The sequence below is a fragment of the Blennius ocellaris genome (genome assembly GCF_963422515.1).
Source record: "Blennius ocellaris genome assembly, chromosome: 7".
Taxonomy (NCBI): Eukaryota; Metazoa; Chordata; class Actinopteri; order Blenniiformes; family Blenniidae; genus Blennius; species Blennius ocellaris.
In genome coordinates this window covers 22,972,938-22,992,142 of record NC_137656.1, presented here as the reverse complement: position 1 = coordinate 22,992,142, position 19,205 = coordinate 22,972,938, and the positions used below count along the sequence as shown (strand labels likewise).

At 42.3% G+C, this 19,205-nt stretch overlaps 1 protein-coding gene across 2 annotated transcripts in view; it reads right to left on the bottom strand.

The window, feature by feature from the left end:
• ncor2 (nuclear receptor corepressor 2) overlaps positions 1-18,975 on the bottom strand; it is an 88,589-nt gene extending 69,614 nt beyond the window's left edge. For both annotated transcript variants that reach the window (XM_080499181.1, XM_080499182.1), the window contains exon 1: positions 18,699-18,975. The gene's annotated coding sequence lies outside the window, so the exon portion shown is untranslated. The remainder of the gene's footprint in view (positions 1-18,698) is intronic.
• Between the last annotated feature and the right edge of the window lie 230 nt (positions 18,976-19,205).

The following is a 19,205-nucleotide window of genomic DNA, read 5'->3' as shown; positions in this document are numbered from 1 at the left end:
TGGTTAAGCACCAGTACGCAGCCCCTTTGTGAGACTCTGGGTTTGGCTCATTGTGTGCCTGACAAAGAGTAGTAGGATCTACCCTTCCTTCCTGCTCAACTGTCACAAACACAAAGTGTCACTTGATTTTCGTTGCGCAAAGGGCTCCATTACGAAAGGCTGAACATGGCACTGGCCGCAAGAAACAGAGGCGCTCTGTAAACATGGGCTCAGGGAGGCCACTAGATGGGAAAGCGTTGCTGGAAGTCTCGCTCGCAAGTAGAGACTCTGCCTTTGTGTCTCGTAGCCTAAAGTGTGGCTTTGCATATTTTCAAGAAACTAGTGCACACTCATTTCTTAATCAGACAGACTTGCATAAACAGACCCCACAAAGGGAAGCCCATCAGTACTCCTCATTGCTGCATCTACTACAGTGAAAACCTCACCATTCAGACATGTGTGCAATAAGCTCAACAAAAGGCAGGAGGGGGGGAAAAAAAGGCGAGGGAGACAAAGAAAGGGTGAGATAAGCCATCCTACTCGGAAGCCTGTCTTTGATGACTGTCCAGTACACAGAGATTCCCCCGAGAAGAGGGAAAACAAGTCTGAAGGCAGTCACAAGATTCGCACAGGACAAAAAAAAAAAAAAAAAAACCTGAATCAAGATGAGAGGGCCAACACAATGAGAGAGCTTTGACATCAACTCTGAGGCGAATGGGGCCTTCCAGACGGGAGGCTAAACACATGCACTGGCACTGCTACAGACACCCACAGGCAAGTCCATGGCTCACTGCCAACACGGCAAATGAACTCAGTCACCCCACTCTCCGGCTATAGCGTGCTTTCCTTCCCCGCTCTCCTTCACTCAGAGCAGAGTGGGCCTCAGCCTTCAGCGGTGCAAGCCAATATTTCATCCTCTTACCCCCCACCCTCTCTCTCCATTTTAGGAATGGGAGTGGAAATACTAGCACAGAGCACACAGACGGCTTCCAGGCTGCCAAAGGGAGCAGGAGGCAGACTTCAAACAACAGTTTAATTCTACTGACATAAACACTTAATCAAATCTCGTCTCGTCTCGTCTGCGCCGGTATCTCAACAGTGGAGCTCTGAAATCGAGTGTAATGAATTCAACTGCGTTTCTTTATTCCTTAATGACAGAACTGGAGAAAAGCTGTGGCTTCTTCCATATTAGGTGCAGAGTCTGCGCTGTCCTTGTGTCCGTTTTAAGGCAATTCAATTAGGACTGCACAATTTGATCCGATCAGGCGAATAACCTTGGAGGACTCTGCGCGACATCGGAAATCCTGAGCCGTAACATTCTGCTTGCAGGCTTTTTCATAATGGCCTCTTTCAAAATACTTCTGTTCTAAAACTGCCATTACCAATCAAGTCGGTCTTTTTCCAACGTAACCATCTCACTGATGAACAAGGACAAACAAAACCCCAATTTACAAGCAAAATTAAAAAGCTTGTGTTATGCAACTCTTTGAATGTTTTTCTTACAAGTTGTTCCAACAACGGAAAAGTATTTGTTTTGGGATTTAAGCTTTGTTTCCAAAAATAGGATGGTACCAGCCAGACTGACAAAAGGAAATGGGAAATACTGAAGGGTGTCCTATCTAAAGTACAGGGACTGCTCTGTGGCGATAGGGAATTACATGCTTGAGTAAGCAAAAAATGAGACCTGGACAGCTCCATCCTCCAATCTGCCGCAATTAAGAAAAAGAGCTATAGCTCACTGTAATTATCCAAAACACACCAACACGCCCACTTATACAACCACTCAGTCGGTGCCTGTAAGTCATCGCAGACGCACTGGAGGCACATTGAATAAATGTCACACCGTGTAACAATTACTAAACCTTTTTAGGAAGATGGAGGTAAACAACATTCATCCCATCACCGAAGCACTTTTCAAAGATTATTCTAAGGATGCCAGCAACAAAGTTCCTCATGCTAGAACCACTTTTAAAAATCCATTGCGCTTGTAGAAGGCTGTAAAGTCACACAATGCAATTGATCTTTAATGTGCCGAACCACAAATTGAGCAGATTATGGCCAGAAACACTCCTAACATTTACATATAGTGGAGTCAATTCATTTGTTATTGAGAGACCTCACCTCCAGCAGGACAGCGCGGCAAATCAGTTGACTTTGCAAACCTATGCTGTTTCTGATGTGCGAGTTCACGAGGAACCACCCAGGGCTGTCAGGTCTGGTGGGACAGGTCTGCTTACTGTCCCCGGGCACGAAAAGTACATATGGAAAGGCAACGTTCAACTTTTATGATCCACATTCCTTGAACATGTTCCCAGGAAACGTACGGTCTGTTCCAACTCTAATAGATCCTACATATCAGAGACTTACACTTTAGTATTTCCATAGTTACATTTGGAGTTATTTACTCGCATTTTAAGTGCAACATAATGAAGTGGGAATAAGCCCCATGAAGCCATATCTTTTAACGCCCCTTTCCTAAAGGCCTTGGTTATTTTTTTTTACGTAAAGTGCAAAACAACTTGCATTGTCTGGTCGAAGGATGTTATTCAAATAAATCTGTTTCTATTAAAGCCTCTATAGAGGCTGTGACGTGGAAAGAGCCCATTTTTAATCACCATAAAAACAATTATGTATCATTAACTAGTAGTTCCTCTGGGCAGGTGTCAGAGTGCTTTTATATGTATAGTTTCCATATTCATGCTTAATCTCAATCTTATTCCTTCTGTCTTTATTTCGCAGCGTAACTCAGACGCTGTTGTTTTAACATTGTATAAACATGTGTTCTGCCTTGGCAGGGGCACTGTGATGGAGGCTGATAAGCAAGAACACTGCAACCTTGCCTCAGCTGATGTCTCGGTAGAATCCCACGCCTCCATCACACTGCGATTCTCTACAAATGTCTAGCATAGCAATGTGTTTCTTTTTCCTGTGTAAACCCTCCCATTTGTTAATCTAAATAAAAGCGCAGGAGAATGGCAGGGAGCTCAGAGTGGGTCGGAGGTGGAACTTGGGCGCCTCCTGTTCATTCTCCTCGCGAGTAAAACCAATGTTCATTCTTGTTGTCTTCTTCTTTCTTGCAGATTTAATAAATGTCTGTAGCCTAAACCTGACAGCAGGACATTAATATTTTCCATCCAGAAAATTGCAACACAACGAACTGCGTCAATGATAGATTCTAACAGGTGTGCTGGCGTGCATGAAAGACAACTGATGAAAAATTAACCTAAAACACTGTTGCATGACTGAATGTGAACTGTTCTTGTAGAGTATGACAACATAAGTCAGTGGGAACCTTTTGGAAGCAATAAGCTGTAAAGCCTAGCTGAACAGCTGTCCAACACTTCAAAGAGTCTGATGGTATCAGATAAAGGACGCCTCCACTTCTGGCCGCCAAATGAACAAACAGGTCGAGATAACACAACATGCATAATATGCCACAACTCCTCTTGTTTTGTTGCGCACATGTATGCTTTGAATTGAGCATTATAGGTCAAGCTGGACAGAGACTACTAAATCAGTTAAATATTTTAACAAAAAAATACATTGATGTGCTGCAAAATCCTCAAGGACTAAAGCTCGCATTTAAAAAGTGGCGGTTCCAGTCGAAAGAGCTGTCGTGAAAACAGACGAGTGACCCATGATCATTCCGAACTTTAATTGAGAACTATAGAAAAAGTTTAGAAAAGCTTCGCCCCGAGAGAGAGCGGAGATCATACGAGGGGGGCTGCCTGGTCTGTGAGCCCAGGAATGTGGCACCCTGTCAGGTCTCATAAGGATTTATCTCCCTGGAGCCTCATTATCAAAGGGCCCAGGAAAAGGAGGCTCTCGATCACTTGCTTTCTTTTACATTCACTCACATTCAACTGGCAACTACTTTGAAACACTATACATGCATGAAACCCATCTGCTTTGCATATGGTTCATCAGCCTTGACTGGGAGCTGCTATGTGGCCACGTTCGTGTTTTACAACACCGAAAATGTAAGTGACTGCTAATACAGGCAAAATATAACATAAGAGTGCAGAGTTTTATATACACTCATCTGCTCTGTTAATCTTCATTTAGTAAATGTACTTGGTTTTAAGCAAATGTTGTGCAATCTTACAGCTTAATCTTGGGAGGAATTTTAGCTTCTCTACTCATCTAGCTGTTGGCTGCTCTGTGCCAAAACAAGCTCCATTCTCCATCCATCCAAATGAAACACTGAAACAAAGCCTCTCCAATTAATCCAGTGAAGCATTGCATTTGGCCCAAAGAGGTTTTCTCAGGTCATGACGCAGGAACAGGGTCAATATACAAGTTAAGCCCAGCTCAAGATAAAGGGGACAGAGTTACACCTCTTGCTACTGAGTGTCCCTTTCCTCAAAATCATTTTTACTCTTTTCAACAACAGTTATTACAAAAACACTATCATTAGAAGATACTGAGCTACTTTCAGTGCCAAGAAATGCCACCTCTTGAACTCTAATATGGCCCATTTCTCATACTGTGTTGACTACAGCAAGGCAAACATTGTGTCAAAAACAGAAGGAGGTGGAACTACCAATCCAGCAACCAGTAAAACAGTGGGAAGATGATCACTGCTCCCTCCTGACTAATGCAATTACATTATCAACGCATGCACATACCACGACAATGCAAATGCAGAGGACAATCCAAGAGGAACTGAGCACACCTGCTAAACCACCAATACAGCCAACAGTCAAACAACATTTTGACTTTACTTAATAGAGAAATTCCATAACACTTTACACCAACCTAATGAAAGTCCTTCAATTACAGACATAAAAATCACACAGGCGTGACAGAAAGAAGCTATAAGCTGATATTATTACCTGTAATATAACTTGATATATAGTGCCGCTCCTGGCAGAAAGCTGGCTCCTGTATTGTTTTTGGTACCAAACAGTGAAAGAGCGTCCGGGCACCCGAGGCTGGTGTTACCTTACCTCTGCTCAACTTTCACATGGGAAATCTGCGGTCACCGCCAACAGTCGGCCGCGAAGAAGCAGTGACAAACACGTGAACGCACAGTCAACTTTGGCACAGTCGCAAGTTGTCTGATGGAGAAGTGCACAATCATTTCCTTTAACCGCAGCACGTCACACATCTTATTTTCAATCTGACAACACTTCTCATCACCCTAACAACACGATTAACACCCACGGAACCTGCAACTCCACGCAAGTACAGAGAGATTGAAGCAGATAGATATCGAAAACATTTTTTTAAAATGATATGCCCAAATAGGGAAAGGCTGAATGTCACGCTGAATAGTTATTAAATATTCAAACAATGACCTTTTACCAAATGCATGACACTTGGCCTCTTTGTCACAAACTTGTGTCACCTTTTTAGTTATAGATATTCTTCCCTCAAAAAAGAAAAACTCAACTATTCTCTTCTCTTCTCATGCTAAACCAAAGCAGCGCACCTTAGTGGATTGATTACCACTATTGAGCATTACCTCATTGAGGTGTCGCTCAGATTTTTCACAGTCTGACACTAAATGCAAAAAAATAAAAAGGAACCATTTGCCAATATTGTTGAGCAGGGGTAACTGCAGCCTGTGTGACCACAAATGGTAATTACGTTTCGCTTCATGACTGTGCATATACCACAGGATCAACTGAACACCTACTGGTTTTGGAGGCGTCAGTGGAGTAAAAGTAACTCGCTGGCAGCTTTTACTGGTCATTCCCCAGCACTTAAGAATACTCGGACATGAAACGACCAGATCCAGAAAATGTGGTCCCAACATCTTTTGCAACAACAGAAGAGGCCATTTCTCTTCAGGCTCCCACTGACTGGACGAGCTGAATCTGCGTCAACTAGACGTGATTCTGCAAGAATAAAACTTTGTAAGCATGTGCCATCCATTCTGGAAAAAGGAAGGCGCTGAACATGGACCGAACTCTCGCCCTTGCGGTATTCATTGTGTGGAGAAGAATCCCCCAAAGAGGAAGAGAGCAGGGACACGGTCAGTGCTGGAAAAGAAGAGGTGAACTGGGGAAGCCAAGTGTACAAAGAGAGCTCAGCACAGTCCGATAGTGGTGGCGGGGTTACGACCGATAACTCAGCCGTCCGACAACTGTGGGCAAAGCCCGACCAATTTGAGGCGTGACCGTGGATTTTACAAACGTTTCTCCCACGATCCAATCTCTCAGCTCAGACCAGCAAAGATCGCGCTGTTTGTGGGAGCATTCATACTTCATTCACAGAAATGTACCGTACTGCTGTTCTTAAGATCCAAAATCATCCTAGAAATACTACACACAACCGAAAGAAGACATGGGTTATCAGCACTGAAAAGAAACAACCACGACGACTGCTGCTGATTCAGAGGGCACTTTTGTGGAAAACCAGATCTGCACAATCAATTTCACATGGTGTGAAGTTATGAAGAAAGGCGTCACTCTTCCTTTGTCAAGTCAGTGTACCGACAAAATGGTTTCGAGATGTTATTTCAAGATAAGAAATGCTACACAAGGTCGTTTTGGACTTGAGGTGAAACACCAGACTGCTGCACAGCACTGATTAAAAAAACAGGAGTGTGTCTCTTCTGTTACAGGGAGATGAGATGAACGACTGAAAAACAGCCTCCTGTGTAAATACAGTTTAATCCGAGTCAGAATGCTGCAGTATGTGCTTGTTATACGTCTGCACAAAAACTAGAACAGCACTTTTAGCTCCCAAGCACTAACGATTCAAATCCACAGTTAAAAGTCAAATGTTTTTTTTTTTTTTTTGTTTGTTATTTTTCTACTGTTTAAAGCCAGTGGACAGAGACATCGAAACTTGAGTTTCAATCATCTGCCTGAGGTCAGAAATGTACACCGTTACAGGAACATTAGTGTGCGGTTGCAGCTTTGCAGTAAACTGTAGTAAGAACTTAAGACTGTGAATACATTTCCAATATAAAGAAAAAATTGTGGTTTGGGTTATTTTCTGTTTTACTTTGCTGAGATGAAGAAAAACTGAAAGAAAATAGCAAAAATCAGGAAACCACACCCACAACTGGGGGGGGAAATAGTATGCAGCACAAATAATTCAAAACAAAGCAACCATATTCAACGTTTCATTAACTGATGAAAGTGATGCTCTGAAAATGTCTGAAAAACAGGAGGATTTAAACAGAACCAGTGATCAGTCGTCAACTTCCAGATGTGGTCATCCAGCTGCATCCAGGCTGTACAGTAGGGCCACAATTGGATTTCCTGCCTGCTCCCTTATTCCAGGCTGCTTCAGCGACACTGTGTGAAATCACATAAAGCTCCCCAACCCCACACCCTGCTGGCCCGCTGTGAAGCTGGGGTGGGCACGCACACACACACACACACACACACACACATACACACACACACTTCCAACTACTCCCTGTTACCAAGGAGGCAAAGGCACTCTACCAGAAAACACTGGATGATCTGAAAGCGACTACCTCCTTTTCACACACGCGCGCCGACACCAAGGAAACACATTTTACATCACTGCTCAGATCAGTAACGTGGTATCAAATCATATTCCACAGAAATCTCGCCCTTTTCTGCTCTCCCGACTTCAGCAAGATGTTTTTCTTCCTACAAAAGCAGCTTTCCAAAATACACTGAAAGCAACACGCGACACTGTGACAGGATGGTATGTGTGTAAAATATTTGGATAGTAAATTCTAAATAACAAGCTGCTAACAATACATCGCGGAGATCAAGTTTGATATTTTCCTATTGCTTGTGTGTTTTGCATTTCAACGCCACACCACAACATGCAAGCAGACCTCATGCTTCGCATCGTCCCACATGACATCTGTGGCGACAAATGAGATCAACATATGTTGTGTGGATTTGTGGCTAAGTAACCTTGGAGCTGCACAAACCCTCCAAAAAATGCAAGCCGGAGATCAGTCAATACAAAAACTCCCGACCAGAATTTGCAGACGCAACTGTGAGCTGAAATGAACAGCCCTGCAGAGACAAAGTAGTCAAACCTCACACCACTTCTGCTGACTGCCACCAGTATCCGTTTATAAAGGCATACAGAGCTATGCAGATATCCAGGAAACACTTATCAGTTGATCAAATGCAAACAAAAAATAATAGTGGAGCACTTTCACCTGATATGTTTTAGGGCATGTTGTCTTGTAATTGTGGGACTTTTTTTTTTTTTTTTATTATAGCTATGTGATAAAATGTGTAGGCTGGTGTTCCCTCTATTATGCTAATTGAAGGCTCCCATATGTACAATATTTGCAAAATAAACTATTTTTATAATGGAACCAAGTGCTAAAAGATGAGAATTGTTCCTTCACCATAGCAAAATCCTTTAAGAATAATAAGCTGCAGGGCTTTCTGAAGAATCAATAAAACTGCGTCTTGTGTAAAGGAATCGGCAAAAAAACCTCTACAAAACAGCAAACAGCCATGACCTGAATAAGAGAGTCAGCATGTGACTGACAAACTGTTTCTGGGGTCAACAGTATATCTAGGAAACAGCATAAGTGAGGAGAGAAAAAAACCTGTTTGTACAGAAAGCTGCTTCAGCTCATTAGATTATCGATTCAAAATAGAAGAGGGGACATACAACAAAAAAACGTGTCCTTTAAAAGGTTAAATCATTCAAATCTTTTGCACTTTTGAATTTATACATCCAACTTTTGCTTGGCGAAGATGGGCCACTCCATATTATTCAACCCCATAATATGTTTGAAAATGAAATGGTACAAGTATTTATTGGTGAAAAACTGCTGCAGTCAGTGTACGAGACCGTTTGGCTTTTTGATTTGAAGCCGTAGTGATACGCACACAGACCAAGCCAATTATTATTTGGGAAGCCAAATTATGCAATCGAGTTAATCGATTTTAATGCTTTCTTTGTATGAACCTAGTTTTCTTTATTGAGATGAAATTCCCAAGGGACAGATAGTTCCAATCTGGTTATTTTGTGATATTATCAACATTTCACTTTATTCACAGTCCAGCGACTTAATGTTATGTTTTCATACGAGTAAGAGCTCAATAACATTTGGTCCCAGAATGAGTCATCCATAGAATTTGTGTAAAGCACAGACAGTTGGGAAGGTACAAAAGAAGAAAAAGAAAACAAACACTTTCAACAGCCTCCATCACTTTATCAGTTAGACTTTACTGGCCTGAAATTCACACCATCTTCACAAATACGGTTGGCACAAACATATACTAGATTATAAATCCTCGGTGGCATTTACAGTTCTGATGTAAATGAAGCCCTGGCTAAGTATTGATGCACAAATCTACTCTCAACAGGTCCCACTCCTCCTCAGCGTGTGTAAAACACGAGGCGACAGCCTCTGATGTACGAGGCGTGAACTTCCGAATCCCCATTTATTCTCTGCTGGCTCAGTTCTTATAAAGCCCACCTGACATTCAGAGCTCCCTTCTAAGCAGCAGGAAATAAAAAGTGAGGAGCGCACTTGTATGCTGAGCTGACCTACTTCCTCTGCACTGCTACTTAATTATTCAAGAGCTCTGAAATGTTTCTTCTGTATGGCAGCATGCAACCCAAGTGCCTGTGTTCGCCCCTCATGATTGCGGCTTCACAGAGCCCCCCGTTTATGTGTGAGACGGTGCCGGTCTGCGTATACGTCCATACGGCGTGCATGTGAACGCCCCGGTGAGATTTTAAAAAGGCAGCCTAATCGAGGTGTCAGACGTCAACTAATCTGGATAGACTATGTTATAGCATACATTTTCTTTGAATTACAGAGAGCAAGGTTATAATGGACTAAAAGAAAAACATTAAAGACGTCATGCTTTTCAGCTTAAATACCAACTTGTCCCCAAATGCACCGTCGAGGATCCGGGGCACGAGTCAGGACACGAGTTCAGCCCTTTTCACGTAACCTATAATTACACCTTCGCACCTCTCGCTGTTATATATCGCCATGGTTTTCACTGTGAGATCAGCAGCCCCGAGGGGCACACTTTCATCTGCCATTACGAACTTGTTTTAATGTGCACACACACACACACACACACACACATACACATACACATACACATACACACACTTTGCAGTAACACATTCCTCAAAGAAAAGTGAGGTTAATCAGAGAGTAACGCTCCACGCAGCTGCGGCCTTCACAGGAACAAGAGTAATGTCCTATAACGTGCTGTCATCTGTGTTGTGTAACAGAGTCAAGTGAATCACTTACCACAGAGCCATTTCTAATCTCTGCTAATCCGCCGTCTGGCTCACTTTTAGTATGTTTAAATATGGGTGACTGGTTTTAATAGCAACGGCGTGGCCAAGGAAATCAAAACAACATGCCTTCAGAATAACAAATGACCAACTTAGAATCCAATTCTAATAACACCAAAAAAAACACCACTCCAAGGAACAAGACAGGGTTTTTTTTTGTTTGTTTTGTTTTTTTTATCAATGGTATTGTGTATCGTGAACACGTTGGCATCCATTACCTTCAGGATTAAACCAAGCGATTATTTCCTTGTTTGCATCTACAAACAACATAAAGTGATAAACTGGATTAACAGGTATACATATTTCTATGTCGACATAGAATGTCTGTTAAAAATAATCTTCCAAGTACTCAAACGAGAAACTCAAAAATGCCTTTTAAAAAGACAAAAAAACTATAAGCAAGTCTAGTTCAGTTATTGGGATTTGTTTAGGAGTAATACTTGTTTTTATCAAGCTCAGTCTTTAAAGAAAAAAGCACTATGACACACGCAAGATGGTCAAACTTCACTGTTCATGCTACTGTTTAACAAAATGGGCCGAATAAAAATATACACTGTGCCAACGTATGCATGTACATTTATTTAGAGGCAGTGTCGACAAAGAAATGAGTAAATAGTTTCCCTGAGTCATTGGCATGTGAACCATGTTTTAACAAACGAGTCTTTAGAAAGCCGACAGCATGAGGGAGAAAATTAAAATGGATTTCACTTATGTGGCGCTTGATAGCAGCGTGAGCAGCCCCGAAGCGCTTTACAGAGCTCGTCACATTCACCCATTCACACACGCAGTCGCACACCTTGAAGTTCATTTTATGGTCATTCCGGCTGGCTGCGGCAGGAGCGACTCTGGATTCAAATGAAACCGAGACACAACACGTAGCTGGTCAGCATAGTGATGCCTAACATGGCATCAAGTATTAATCCCCTCCAGTGCCACAACACGACACTGTAACCAGGAAGAGACAACAAGTCATCTCGACAGAAGCCAGATGGAATTAGCAGGAGTTTGAATGCCGATTTTATTTTGTTCGTCCCCGCGGATAAATGTAGTATCAAATTGCTGCAATTCCAGAAGAAATAAGCTTTCTGAGCAGCTGCTGTTTATGTAATTGCAATTTGCACATAATACCGGATCAATGTTCTTAACTGGGCTCACCTCGAAAAATAAAGCGTAAAATGTGAACCTACAAATGCACTCAAAAGCGCTCTTCTGTCAACAATAACATCAACACTTTTCTGTTATTTCATCCAACTATCAAAGGGTGTTAAAAAGTGTTTGTGTAATGATAGGTGAATTAAGTCATTATCAATTTGTAGAGCTCGGTTGAAATTAAAACACACTTGATTCAAGATTACAATTACCTGAGGAAAACAGTTCAACTGGACTGTTGAGATCGGAATTGCTAATGATCCTCGGGATCGGTACACATCTGGATAGATAACTTTAAATGTCCTGATTGGTTGAGATCAAAAATCAACTTCATTTCCCTTCAGATGCATTAATGCATCATCTTGAAATACAAGACATAGTCCAACATCCAACTAGGGTGTGGAGCGAGGAATAAATCCGGTCTTCCTTTTTCGTTGCAAAGGGTGCCAGATGAAGAATTAGTCTGATATACAGACCCCATTAACCCCATAAGTCAGGAGGTCCAACGTACCCCACCCCCTCCATCTGTCGACTGCATCTCCTCAATCACATCTTGAGTAAAAAAAACAGGAGTGTGTTTAAAACGAAGGCTAAATTGCGAGGCTGCAGGCCAATGGTTACATTGACCAATATGAGAAACGTTTGCCTCAAAATAACATGCTACAACCACAGTTTTTCCATTTAGCAATCCCAGAAAGAGGCAGCGCCACTCGCTCTCCCCCCACGCAGCCACTGGGAGCGAGGCGCTGCCGCGTCCAGTTCAGTCGCACTTTGATTGTGAGTAGTCGGGAGGCACACCAATGGGCCAGCTGTGCGTGATCAAAATATTCTACCACACTGAGTCACGCGTTGCATTCTCCACACACAAAAACCAACCAGGTGCAGTGCGCAAGCGAGCAAGAAATGCTAGACAGCTGCCGTTACTCATTCAGCGAGAGGGGAACTGGGTGGGAGGGGGAAAGGGACTACGCCTGGGAGGCGGTTTCACTCAAGATTTCCCTCTTGAATTTCTGTATGTTAACTGAAAGCAGACATGTATGTCCTAAGTCTGGGCCCAGGGTCAATCACATCATGAGGTCAGATTTTTTATTTTTTTTTTTTAAAGACCCGAGCCCTCTTGTCCTACAATGTTATACTTTATATGCACAGCAAATTACATAAATGCATCACGCAATCCCGTTTTTAACGTGTATTGGCAGCATGACTGTAGTAAACATGCGAATTACATAATGTGTTGACTGAGCACAGCCTTTGCCGTCAGGCTCACATTGAGTCGTATGTCAAGCTTCAAGAACAGTTTCCTCACTTATCGCTCGCACAAAAAAATAAATAAATAAATCAAGCACAATGAGCAGGTATTATTTATGTTTTAATATAATGTAATCATAGCTTATTTTTGCATTTTGTTTTAAAGTGACTCTTATAAAACGCAGTTGCCGTTTTGTGCACACAAACATCCGATGGGATTGGTGTGACTGCAGGCAGTGCACTTTTGAATATTCAGACGTTGCCTATGTCAGGAGAAGACAAAGACGAATGCTAAACTCGGATTTTAGTTCCTATCCGATTCACTCGTCACAAAACAGACTTCCAAGTTGAAATTTTAAACATCTCCGTCTGATCCCAAAGTGCATATGGTTCTGACACATTAAGCCAACAGGTTGGGTCTGGTTCTTCATATGCGTCACTCAGTCAGAGCCAATTCACATGTGGCACGTCAACATATTCACATTGATGTGCGCTCAATGCTGAACCAAAATCAATAGGAAAACTCAAGGCTCATTTGTCGGAGGAGTAAAATATGACTGCAAGAGGAGACGGCCTCCCCTACGGTAAATACAGAGCACCTGCCCTGTGGCTTCACTCCCAACAAGCTTGTCTGATTAACAGTTTTAAAGCTGCAAAGCCTGAACCATTTCTAAAACCTATACATAAGCGTTCCGTTTATGGCCCTTGGTGCGAGCACAGTCTGGTGAGGCACCGAGTGCAAAGGATACCTCATAAACTCAACCGAGGATGAAACGGCTTGAGAGATGACTACCTGCACATTGTAGCTCCTGGGAATTGACCCGAACAGCTCACATTCATCTAATAAACCAAGAAACACTGGACGATGCGGTTTCCCACGTCTTGTTGCTCATAACACCAAACAATAGTCTCGTATCTCATAACGGAAAGACAGCATCTGTGGGTAGAAACAGCGTCATGGCCTTTTATAAGTAGCACTATGTTATACTGAAATAGCAGCAGCTGCGTAGAGCAGCATTTAAAAGCATAGTAGCACTGAAACTGGTTGCTGGTGGAGTAAAAATACCTTCAATCTTGTTGGCTTAAAAAGAAAGTGGTGGAATGACTATTTCATTGATGAAGTGTCCCAATTTTTTTTCTGTTTGTGCTCCGCAGACGACAGACGAGTTTCAACTGAACTCTTCCATTCGCGATGACGCTTTTTGTCTTCCCTCTAGAATTCCCCTTATTGGGTTCATCTTTCACCGACAATAAAATGAGCAAGAACTTTCCCCCTTCCCAGTTTCATAACTGTGTTGCGTTTCATAATAGGAGCAGAAATTGAACTAGCAGAGAAACAGCCTCCCTGAGGCACCACGCAGAGCACAGGATTATCTCTGCCCCCATTACCCTTTAGGATAAGGGGGAGATATCGCCTCACTCTCGTTTTAACTCTTTACAATCCAATTTGCTAAGCTGACACAGTGCTGTGTCGACTTGATTTCAGCGGTCTCGAATCACCACTGTTATACAATTCGGGGATTATTGGGAGATTTTGTGCTCTCTGGTCCGCCTGGTGAAGAACCACATTTTCAGGCAACGCGAGGCTGTAAAGCACCTTAAGTCTAAACCACAATGTTTACACACCAGAAATGAGTTCACTAGCAAGCAACCAACGCTCGGTGCCAACTGCGTGATTGAATTTTAAGACTGAGGAGATACTTTCTGAAAGTTCATCGTGATCTGAATACAAGTATTGGACGCAAGCATTTCTACAATTAAGCTACAAGTCGTCAAACTGCTGACGGCCTGAAGCCGCAGACGCCAGAATGAACATCTCTCGTGGCGTCACACTTCATCTCTCCTGTCAGCCTGCCTCTGCTGTTGGCATAAAGTGCTCTACAGGTATTGACAGTTGTGGAGGGCCGCTTGGCTTCAGTGTCATTTGTGCTGTGCCTCTACTTCAAACACTACAAATCTTCATAAGCATGACAAGCACTTGACGGTTATGTGAAACATGCAAACTGTGAGCAGAGCAGCATTCTCATGCGACAACGTTCATCTTTCGGCACATATTTGCGGTTCACGTTCTTGGCAGCGGAGTCGCCGAGAAGTAAACGTATTGAAAACAGCCGCCAGTGAACATTTTCTGGGTGTAAACCTAAAAAAAAAAAAACGCATATTTCCTGAAAGCCAGAGTACTGCACGTGTGCACAGAGAGGACCTGTTCAATTAACAGGATGTTTACATTGTAATGTTCTCTGGGTGCGTCGAGTGACCAGACGGCATTTTCGGCACATCCATACGCACAGTGATCGTTTCCAAAACATTGTCATCTGAATGACAAACTTTTCTAAAGCTTCCTGTCCATTGCTAATATGAGTCCTCTATCCATGTAAACTACGACGTGCGTTTCAAGCGTTGTTACTACGTCATACTCCGGCATTCTGCAAGTTGGAGAGGTCGTTAATACATATCATCCAACAGAGGAAAATAAAATTGTAATAAAGAAAAACAACATGTCTGCATCATGTCTGACATTTATAATCCAAACATCGATGAAACAGGTTCAAAACTGATAAGATTCATGTACTAGGTAGTATTTAAATTTAGTCTGGGGGAATCATTTGCTGCCTTTTTTTTCCCTATTTTTCTAAAGAAGCTCATAAACAATTCCCAAAATTAATTAGAAGATTCTTAGTCCTTATGTCCAGGCGATGTAATGACATAGATACAGGCACACATTTGTACAGTCTGTCCTCAAAAGAATCGTCATTTCTGTTGTCCTCTCTGTTCTAGTCACAAGTCGCACACGAGCATTAAGGCACTAAATTGCCCCCACAGGTCATCAGTGGTACTGCGTCTGTTTGTTACACATCAGTAGGCTCCCTGAAAATGTACCAAACTGCATACGTAATGCATGTAGAAAACAGACGCATAGCTCCGTCCATATCCATGTGTATTTAACATCAAGCATTTTTTTTTTCCTTAATGCATTCTGGTTGGCTGAAAATGTTTGTGTGTTTTATTTTTCACTTGGCCAATATACTTTATTAGTAAACAGTTGTCGTTTTTTTTTTTTTAGATCAAAGAGGAGAAAAGCCTCCCATTTTGCTCTGATGTCTCTACACAGAACAAAACGGGAGAAGCACGGCGGCAGAAAGCAGCACTGAGAGCTGGAGAGCCAAGTGATCTCCCCCGTCAGCTAAATACTCCACAACACCTGAATGGTAGCGTCTTCGTGTTGACACAGCAGTAAGAAGTTGGTGCAGTTGAGCAATGCGGATCAAACCAACTTCAATTTAACGTCGCCATAAGGACTCTACACACTGAATAAAAACTGTGACAAAGGCAAACAAAAGAGAAGCAACGGTAATAAACTTTCAGAGTACAGATTTCTCACAATAATAAGTCTTAAAATACTCAATTCTTCTGAGCAGCAAGTATTACTCCCTAAAGCCTTTAATTGTTCATCTTGTGGTTTGAACTTTTCATACATTGATATGAAAGCTGATACATATTGCCTCTTTTCCATTTACTTCCAGTTAGGCCACAAAGTCACATGGTTTTATAGTTTTCACCTAAAAAATCTGAGACAATTTGAAAGCGTGTGACACCATCACAGTACATGTAAAATAAGCAGCTTTAGTAACTTTGGTTGTAAAAAAGAAATACAGAGTAGAACAATAGTACTTAAATGTTTAAAATGCATCTAGATTGCATAACCTCTTAAGAGAATTAGTTCCTATTTTAAGAGGTTTGTGGGAAAGAAAACACAAAAATGTTGATCAGTTTTACACTCCAATGATAACTTAGACTTTAAAAAGTCTGAGATAAAACTTCACTATTGGAAGATACTTTCCTAAATCTCTCAGGATTAAATTTTCCCCTTTTAAGTTTTCTAGTGAGTGCCCTGCAAAAGAATTACTAGACAAGCAACATTTCTACTACCACAACTACAAGTGCTGTCATTGTATGCCACGCTTCAGACGTTTGTGTACAGTATGCCATTACCTCAGATCTCATGATTTTCACTCTCACTAAACCACACTTGTGTACGTTTCACTGAAAGGGAGCAGCAGCCATTAATGCTGGTGACCAAGCCTTGAGGACTTTGGAAATATTTCTCAATACCTTAAAGGAGCTGCCTTGTGATGGTCTGTATTTCAAATCTGTATTGCAGACTGCAAAGTTTCCTTTTATACTATGGAACAGCAAAAAAAAAAAAACCCCCCCTGAAAGATCCACATAAATATGTGATGCACCGATAAAATACTTTGCCTTCAGTGTGAAAGGGAACCAAACTCTACAGAGAATGGGCCAACCATTTCCAGGTCATCAATTACCACGCAGATCATGAGAAGAGACATGTCAAGATTGAGGCTTGCCATTTTGGTCAAACTCGTTCCAGGGAGAAACCCTGGCGTATGTAATCAGAAAGGGCAGCTTAGCGCCAACAGTCAGGTACAGACACAAACTGACGTTCAGGATTTTTGCAGTACGTCACATAACAAGTTTGTTTCACTTGGCCAGAAAGGCAGCGGCAATTCCTGACAGGGATCATAAAATCTGTGTACAAATAAACATAAGTACCGAGATACTATAAATAGGAAAAGACAAAAAGAAAATATGTTAAATACAGAAACAAATATCAATAGTAATGATACAAGAAGTGATATATTAGGTTAAATCAACAATATAAAATGGCTGTGGAGAATGAGTGCAATACACAGCCACATAAATAAAACAAGTTATATAAAAACAAAATCGTGCTTTAAATGAAAATCTCTGACCTAGTTGTATGGGGGGGTAAATGATGTCTACTACTTAATTTTATACCCACTTATGATGAAATCGCAAGCTTTTTATTGAGCATATCTTGAACGCAACAGGATAAGAGATAAGATATACATTTATTCATCTAACAGTGCAGAAATTCACAGTGTTGCCAGAAACAGTACACAAAGATACACAAAGACAGAAACATGTACATATAAAACTGAGCAACCTCAAGTACTAACTTTACAACAATTCCCCATACACTATAGCTGTAAATGTTTTAGAACAGTGAGGCAAATGTCAAATAAAAGCATTGCGAGTAAATAATTACAGTATCTATTGTAATCGCGAATAAACAAAATGTGCATATTTCAGGGTGTAGAAGGATTGAAGAGATTCAGGACCTATAAAACATTTATAACTATAATTTATGGGCATGTGTTGTGAAGTAATCGTGTAGCTATTGCTTGTAAACTGACAGGACAGGTTGAGATGACCATCATCAGCCTGCGGTAATGAATTATAAGGCAGCATATGAAAGATCCGTGTTCAAATATAGAGCGTGGATGAGACACTGGTACACATTGATCATAAACGACGGATCAATCCGAGACTTTAACACTTCATCACTAATGCTGCCATATTATAATGTGAATTGACGTGAAACTATTTAGAAAATATATAATTACTCATCACTCACCTGCCAAAATAATAACAACAATAAGCCAACATCCGAAACAGATCAAGCGGATCAAGTTGCCTGCGAGCAAAAGCAATGTTTACAAACCTGACGCTTTGTGCTTTAAGCCAAGTTAGCAGGCTAACGACTTAGCCACCAAAATAGACACTTGGTTCGAGCCCACACGTTTTGTTGACGGCAGACGTCGACGTGATCGCACGTTGAACGGCGTCTTTAAAGCCACTAAAGCAGATGTCCTGATGATTCCAGGTGAATAAAACTGCACTTAGATACTCGGCGGTTATGACAGCTAGCCGAGGCGGCTAGTAGCCTCATTAGCCGCGAGCTAGCCTAGCCTAGCCATGTAGCACGTGTTCCTGAATTATAAAATAATTAAATCGGTGACGGATTCCGGCCGACTGGGAGTTTATTGTGGCGACGTGAGGAACCAGCTCGCCGAGCGGCGATTTAGCATTTTCCGTTATCAGACGACATGGCGAGCCGCGCGAGCGTAGCCGCGCCGTGCAGGCTGGAAAAAGGTCAACCCCGCTCTGCGAGTGTCGCTCCTCCAAAGAATAGCCGGACCCCGTCAACCACAAACAAACAGAGCAGACCCCCGAAGCGAACAGCCGGCCAGCAATGGAGGCGAACTAACCTTAGCGGCGGGGCAACAGAAACCATTCGGCGGTGTTGTCGTACAGCAACAAAGGTCCCAAATCCTCGTCGAATCCCGTCAACAACGCCTCCTTCGCGTCGAGTGACCGCGTCGCCCTCGACTTAATCCACGCGAAAGAGTAATTCTTCTTCTTCTTTCTTTTTTTTCCTCCCTTTTCATCCGCGTCTCTCGCGGGGGTTATGGGGGCTCTGTCGTTGCCCGTGTCCCTGCGCTCACACAGCGGTGTGGTTGTGCTCCTCCGAGCCGCTGCTGCCGAGAGCTCAGCGGGCTGATCAGCCTTCCTGTCTCCCCATAGGTCCGCAGCCGGGCTCGCCCCTCCTCTTTACTCAAGCGCTGCACATTTCCCAGAACCACAACCGATTCACTGGCAACATGAATGTGGCGCAAAAAAAAAAAAGAAAATAAGTCTGTGATTTTCATCTGACACCCAAAACACAAAGTTCCTCCTCACACCTCCACTCCTCACATGTACACATGTTTCCATTG